Below are 8,334 nucleotides of genomic sequence, written 5' to 3' on the forward strand. Positions count from 1 at the left end.
GTCAGTGCACGTTAAAGAACCCCAGGGGGTCGAAATTTACGGAGCCCTTCACTACGGCGTTCCTCATAGCCTGGGTGGATTTGGGATGTTAAACCCCATAAACAAACCAACCTAGACGAGATATACCATTTCGACGGCTAAACACACCTTTATTACCGTAGAATGATACAGCGCAGGAGTATATTTACTGCCTGCTCTAAAAAACCCACCATCAGCGTTTAGCCTTGAACCGAAGCTCACAAATGTTGCCGAGAACGGCTCCATGGAGACCGCGCTAGAAGAATATAAAGTTTTGCCTTCTTTTGTGCGGTGCTCGACGGAGCAGACTAAGCTGCTCCGTCGGATATTTGAATTTCTTACATCAAATCGGTTAAAAAGTGTAACTAATCGGCATACTTAGGGCGAAATGCCAAGTGTGGCTCGTTCAAGCGCCGTTATATCTCGTTGTAAGATATTGTTTTCTACAAGCTGTATATGATATGTGTGTGCATGAATGAGGACCTCCCCATGGAATGATTTTCATGGCGTTATATTGGTCATCTCAGATAGGCAAGTGTATTGTAGCAAGATTGAATTGTGGAGCTATATCACCACTATAGCACTATTGCCGAAGGACGTGGCCAGTACTGAAATCATTTTGTTACAGCCGAGTTACGATTTTCGCCAAGAGCCAGCGCTATGTTGACGCAGGGGACACCGTTTAAGAACACAATGGGTACTGTGGCAGAGCATTGCAATAACGTATCGAGTTAAGCAAACAAGAGGATGACCGACAAGAGTACTGGCCTGTTAGAGCTGCAACCCAGTGTAATGCAGAAGTTAGAGAATCGCTTACTGGATGCGATCCATCTGCGGAACAATGGTGCCAAGATAAGCTCTGTGAGGTCGGTTGTTTACGCTCAGAGATTGCTTTGCTAGGAGGACAGCCACACGTGTTGAAGGCTAACATTCACGTTTAAGACAGCGTGATCAACCGGAACGTGAATAGTTTAGCAGAAATCGAGCTCGACGAGAATACGGGACCACTTAAACTGGAGTTGAGTTTCTTCATCATGATTTATAAGGCGCGTAAAAAGACAAACGGACGAAAAGAGAACACCGAAACAAGCGCCAACTCTCCTGTGAAACTTTATTGGAGAAAAAAATACGTACTGATGGGAAACGAAACCTAACAAAACACAAAAGTAGCAATCGCCACGTTGATATGCCGAAATCATAATGGCTCTGTGGTTATGGTGCTCGGCTGCTCACCCAAAGGACGCGGGTTCGATCCCGGCCGCGGTGGCGGAATTTCTTTGGAGGAGAAATTCTAGAGGGCCGTGTACTGTGCGATGTCAGTGCACGTTAAAGAATCCCAGTTCGTCGAAATTTCCGGAGCCCTTCACTACGGCGTCTCTCATAGCCTGAGTCGCTTTGGGACGTTAAACCCCATAAAACAAACCAAACCATTATTACGCTAAGCCGTCGGGGTCGTGCTTGCAAAGTGTGTCATCAAAACGTGTCGGCAGCGATTGTATCGCTCTCAAAAGAGGTAGCTCAAGACAAGTGGGTGTAATCGAAAGAGGATGATGTGAGGATGGTGCGGGAAAATGCCATGTCAATAGGATGATTATTGAATTAGAGCCAAAAATGTAAAAAAAGTCGAAATAATGCGGACGTCGATATCGTCACTGGGCCAGAAGCCTGCCGCCGAATTTGAAAACGAAGAGTGGCGCCAAATATAAAAATCGGTGATAGTTTTGGTTTATGGTTTATGGGGTTTAACGCCCCAAAGCGACTCAGGCTATGAGAGACGCCGTAGTGAAGGGCTCCGGAAATTTCGACCACCTGGGGTTCTTTAATGTGCACTGACATGGCACAGTACACGGGCCTCTAGAAGAACAAAATGCAATGAGAAAGTTCATTAAAGCTGTGTAAGAAATTACCTAGTTACACTCTAGAATTTAAGATAACTTTTGATCTAAGATCGCCCACTCAATTAGGACTACATTTTTGGAATCAGAAGAGAAAAATGCATCTATGTGCATAATTTCATTAGATTTGAGGCGTAAATAAAAAGGTCAGTTTTAAGACCCTCGTGCCCCCTTAAAGCACCTTAAAGCGTAATCATGAACTTAATTTGCAAGGTAGCAAAATGTTTTGCATATTACTGTGTCCTGCATGTTTTTTTCACCACAGTTAACTTTGGTAATAAGCAGTGTATACATGATTCAGGGGGGTATAAACAACACTATTCCTTTGCTACATCTGCAGGAGAGCCCAGCTGAAGTCCAGGACGTTCCTGGAAACCCAGACTTGAATGGGAAGGTAAGACTCCATTGTTGCAGTTCATTTCATTTCATTTCATTTATTTTTCCCTTCAAGGCCCGAGGGCATTACATAAGGGGGGAGCAAACTCAAGATTTGTACCAACATGACAAGAACACTACAAAAAAAGAGAAAAAAAATAACAGTGAAAAGGAATAGAAATGTACAGCAGGTAAGGGGCGTCGAAAAGGTTATACAATATGTAACAAGTAAAAAAAAATTAACACATGAGTAAACAAAGGCTAAGGAATGAAAAAAAGCAAGGACACTTGTCTGTATCAAGCACAACATATAACTGAAAAGATTGCTCTCACGAAAAATGGTCCTTTAGCATTTCACGGAATGATTGGCGATTAGTGCATGATACAATGGTGTTTGGCAGGGCATTCCATAGAGCTATTGCGTGCGGGAAAAAAGAACAACTGAGTGCTAACGTGCGACAGTTGATGCGAGCGATGCTATGATTATGGTTCAAGCGGCTAGACGTCCTATGGGGGGGTTCTAGTTTTGCGTGGCGTGAGCGCGGATGATAATAGAAATGATGCAGAAGACGGAGGCGAGATATGATGCGACGTGACACGAGCGATGGAATGGAGACGGACTGTTTCAGTGCAGTGATGCTGGTTTTTCTTGAATAGGAAGATGTTATAAAGCGGATGGCGCGGTTCTGTACGTCTTCGAGGTCGGCGGCGAGATAAGCTTGAGATGGATGACAAATGGATGACGGATATTCTAATTTCGGGCGAAAGAATGTCATGTATGCTAGTTTTTTTATTTCAGGGGATGCGGCCTTCAAGTTACGTCGTAAGTAGCCGAGTGTGCGTGAGGCTTCTGAGCAAATCTTTTGAATGTGGGTTACCCATGATAGTGGTGGTGTTAGGTGGAGGCCGAGATATTTGTATGATAATGTGGGGTCGACAAGAAGTGAGCCAATGCTGTACTGATGCGGTTTCACAGTGCGTTTTCTCGTGAAAGACATAGATTTGTACTTGCTAATGTTTAAGGAAAGTAGGGACTTATTACACCATGAGGCGAGTGTGTTAAGATCGGTTTGTAGTAAAGATGAATCATTGGTCGCATTAATAACTCTGTATATGACGCAATCATCTGCAAAAAGCCGTAAATTAGAGTTTATGTTACAAGGGAGATCATTAATGTAAATGAGGAATAGAAGCGGTGACAGTCCGGCGCCCTGAGGGACCCCTGATGTTACGCTGGTGAAGGGTGAGTGGCTATCGTTTGCGGAAGTGAACTGCTCGCGTCCTGAAAGAAAATTTTCGATCCAATGGATTAGGTTGGCGGGAATTCCTAGCAATGAAAGCTTTTGAAGTAAGTGGTTATGGGGGACGCGATCGAATGCTTTAGAGTAATCGAGGAATATGGCATCTACTTGAAGGTTATTGTCCATGGATTCGAGTAAGTCATGTATGAACTCGGCAAGCTGTGTTTCGCATGAAAGGTGTTTCAAAAAACCGTGCTGGTGAGGATAAAAGAAGTCGTTAGATTCTAGATGTTACATTAGGTTCGTGGATATAATGTGCTCGAGAAGTTTGGACGGGATACTGGTTAATGATATAGGACGGTAGTTAGAGGCTGATTTGCGGTCACCTGCTTTAAAGACTGGAACAATTTGGGCAACTTTCCAATCATCCGGGACTTCCTCCGATTGCAAAGACTGGGTGAAGATTAATTCTAATATCTGGGACGAGGTTGATGATGTGTTTTTTAATAACTTACTGTTGATGTGGTCACACCCAGCCGAGGAAGTCAGTTTAAGAGAATCAATGAGGTTGCTGATACCGTCGGGATTAATCAGTATCTTACGCATCGTAACCGGTGAAGTTTCTGGTGGAAGTGAGGTGGTAGAGTTGTGTGTGGGAGTGAAAACCGATGTGAAATATTGGTTCAGTACGGTAGCGCACTGATCTAGGTCCACTGGGTCACCATCAGTTCCCATGAGTTCTATTTGGTTCGGCCGAGACCTAGGAGAGAGTATACGCCAAAATTTGTTGGGGTTGGACTGTAGGATTTTGAGAAGGTAAACTGAAAAGAATTTGTGTTTTGCTGCACACAGGCTTTCGATATAGGTTTTTGCGCACTGATAGTATTTGTTCCACCTTGCAGGGCAGTTAGACGACTTTGCTGACCGGTAGAGGCGTTTCTTTCTGTTCAGGAGGCGTTTCAAAGTCACAGTAAACCACTCATTGCTATGATCGGATGTAATATTTATTTTTGGTATGTATTTGTTTCTTAGGTTTATCATTGTTGTTTTGTATAGTTCCCAGTTATGGTTGATCGTTCGTGACGCGTATGACTCACGAAAGCACTCGTGAAACCGTGCAAGTTCAACGTTGATTGCATCAAAGTTGCCTCTTTTGTAGTCGAAGATTATCTTCTCAGTTGCGGACCTAACTTTTAGCAGTAGTGATATGGAAATGTGAAGAAGAGCGTGGTCGCTGATTCCGGGGTGCATCGTTACGCTTTTAATGTCATCAGGACTGCTCGTGAGCAATAGATCAAGAGTGTTATTCCCTCTCGTCGGAAGTGATATGGATTGATGCAGATTGAAATCAAGAGTTAGATCAAGGAATTGTTTGGGCTCACTGGATTGTGAATTACCAGGTGTGCTAAGTAGAGGCCAGTTAATATTGGGGAAGTTGAAATCGCCAAATAGAAAAATAGGTGAGCTGGGGAAATTGCCCCTAATATATGTTAGACTATGACAGAGTAAGTTGCTGAAGGATGGACCATAATCGGGTGGTCTATAACAAATACCAAATACAGCTTTCCCATTTGAGGTGTGAACGCAAATCCATGATAGTTCGAGTACGTCGTCGTGGCACACTTGGGATGATGACAATGTGTTTCTTACAGCTATTAGAACGCCACCCCCTCTACGACCGCCGCGATCTCGACGATAGATGGTGAATTTCAGATTAGTGGGAAGCAATTCATTATCGAGGATTTCTGCAGTCAACCAAGTTTCAGTTAGAATGATAAAGTGGGTGTCAATGTCATCAATGAAGCTAAGAAGTTGGTCACGCTTTGGAATGACGCTTCTTATGTTGGTGAAGGCGATTTGGATGTCGAGGTATGATGAAGGACGCTTGTTGGGAGCATGATTCGCTGCGCGTCATTCGCTACCATCGGTGTTGGGAACACGAGCGGTACATTCAATCACCGTGTCAGTGGCACAGTTGTAAGCATAGCATTTTTTCCCAACGTACATTTTATCAAGTCGCAGTTTGAATGCACATTTTTGAGGCCGGATAAACTTCAGAAGTTTAGAACGAGCAAGACGGGTTTCCGGAGCGAAATCTTCTCTTATTGCGAATACCGTGTCTTTCAGTTTGGGACCACACGCCAGAATGCTTTCCTTTGTCTTAAAATGAGCTAGCTTAATGATGATTGGCCGTTGTTTATCGGTGCAGAATGCTCCTAGTCGATGCGCACGTTCTATAGAATCTGCTTCTAGTTCTATACCGAGCTCACTAGAGCACAGGTCTCGAACTTTTTCAGATTCTTCCCAAGGTTCCTTTTCGACGTCTTTAAGGCCAAAGAAAAGTAAGTTGTTTCTTCTCATACGATTGTTTGCATCAATATTGGCGGCATGAAGGGCTGCAAGCTCCCGTTTTATTTCGTTAGTTTCTTCGATGTTCACCACGTCTGAGTCTTTTTTGTGAGCGAATTCCAACAGAGAAATGCGGTTGTTTAGCTCGGATAAAAGCTTTCCATGGTTGTTCAGATAAAGAGCCCGGAATTTCTGCAGATGTACCAGTGAGACAAAGCAACCAAAGTACAAGGATGTGCTCTAATGCAGTTGTTATCATTTCATGAAGTTTACGGTCAGAGATGTTATCAATCAGTTCAAAGCTACCTGAAAGTCCACAGTTAACTTTGGTACTAGGCTGTGTATACATGATGCACGGGAGTATAAACATCACTGTTCCTTTGCTACATCTGCAGGAAAGCCCAGCTGAAGCCCAGGACGTTCCTGGAAACCCAGATTTGAATGGGAAGGTAAGACTCCATTGTTGCGGTTCAGATAAAGAGCCAGGAATTTCTGCAGCTGTACCACTGAGACAGAGCAACCAAGGTACAAGGATGTGCTCTAATGCAGTTATCATTTCATGAAGTTTACACTCAGAGACGTTATCAACGAGTTCAAAGCTACTTGAAAGTCCACAGTTAACTTGGGTAATATTCAGTGTATACATGATTCACGGGGGTATAAACATCACTGTTTATTTGCTACATCTGCAGGAGAGCCCAGCTGGTGTTCAAGTCGAGGACACTCGTGAAAATCTGCCGCCTTTGCTCGTAAACTTGAATGGGAAGGTAAGACTCCATTGTTGCTATTGAGGTGGAAAGCCAGGAATTTCTCCAGCTGTACCAGTGAGACAAAGCAACCGAGGTACAAGGATGTGCTCTAATGCAGTTATCATTTCATAAAGTTTACGCTCAGATATGTTATCAGTCAGTTCAAAGCTACCTGAAAGTCCAAGGCAGCTGCATTGAACACCTTACATAAACTTCCTTTGAAGATTTTCATTACAGTGCAGGAGTGCTGTTTGTATTGATCTCTCCCTAGCCAGTGAATTCAGTATAAACTGTGATTAGTTCTATTAGGCAGATGACTTTTATGGTGAGTAAATATAAAAATATTGGCATACATGAAGGCTTGCACTGGCAAGTACTAGCTTTTAGAAGGAAAGGGAGCACAGTTAGCCGTGCCGTATATGCTCTAACTGTACACTGTTGTTCATTCTAGCTCAGTGCGATATGCCTAACATATTGCTGCTGCGGTGGGTCCGGCGGCATGCAAGCTTTGATAAATAATACTGAAGCATTAATATGAATTAGACATAAATTGGTGGTGGGGTTTTAGTGATGGTTTATGATTTATGAGGGTTTAACGTACCAGAGTGACTGCAGCTATAACGGACGCCATAGTGAAGGGCCTCGGAAATTTTGACCACCTGGGGCTCTTAGCTTGCACTGACATCGCACAGTACACGTGCGTCTAGAATTTTGCCTCCATCAAAATTCGACCACCGCGACCGGGATCGAAGAGGTGTCTTTCGGGATCGAAGAGGTGTCTTTCGGGTCAAAAGAAATTTCAGATGTCGGAACGCTGCGTCACATTCGCTGGTCCAATTGAACGGTGCATCTTTATGCAGCAAACACGTGAGTGGGTAAGCGATGTCCGCAAACCTAGCTATAAAGCGTCGAAAGTACGAGCAGAGCCCTAAAAAACTCTGCAGCTCTTTCACTGATTGAGGCACCGTAAAACTTTTTACAGCTTCAATTTTCTTTGGATCTGGTCGAACACCTTCTTTATCAAATAAATGACCAATAACGATTGTTTCACGGTTCCCAAAATGACATTTCTTGGAATTGAGGATAAGGCCAGCTCGTTCTATGCAATCAAGCACAATATCCAGGCGGCTGTTGTGCTCACTAAACGTTTTGCCAAAAATTACAACGTCGTCCAAATAACATAAACAAATTTGCCACTTGAGGCCACGCAGGATGGTATCCATGAACCGCTCGAATGTTGCAGATGCATTACATAATCCGAAAGGCATAACGTTAAACTCGTAAAGTCCATCTGGTGTTATGAATGCCGTTTTTTTCCTATCTGCAGCGTGCATGGGGATTTGCCAGTATCCGGATCTCAAATCAATAGAAGAAAAGTATGAAGCAGAGTGCAGACAATCAATTGCGTCATCTATACGTGGAAGCGGGTAGATGTCCTTCTTCGTGGCCGTATTTAAGCGACGGTAGTCAACACAGAACCTCCATGTGCCATCTTTTTTCTTAACAAGGATAACTGGAGCTGCCCAAGGACTGGAAGACTCTCGAATTATGCCTCGCTTTAGCATCTCTTGAACTTGGTCGTCTATTAACTTACGTTCAGTGGCTGAGACTCGATAGGGCTTCTGGCGTATAGGAGGTGCGGAGCCGGTGTTGATCGTGTGATGAATACGACTGGTAGGCGGTGGTGTTGAATCGTCTTTGGCAAAG

The sequence above is a fragment of the Amblyomma mixtum genome, chromosome 8 (genome assembly GCF_055824585.1).
Source record: "Amblyomma mixtum isolate Tamu chromosome 8, ASM5582458v1, whole genome shotgun sequence".
NCBI classification, from domain to species: Eukaryota; Metazoa; Arthropoda; class Arachnida; order Ixodida; family Ixodidae; genus Amblyomma; species Amblyomma mixtum.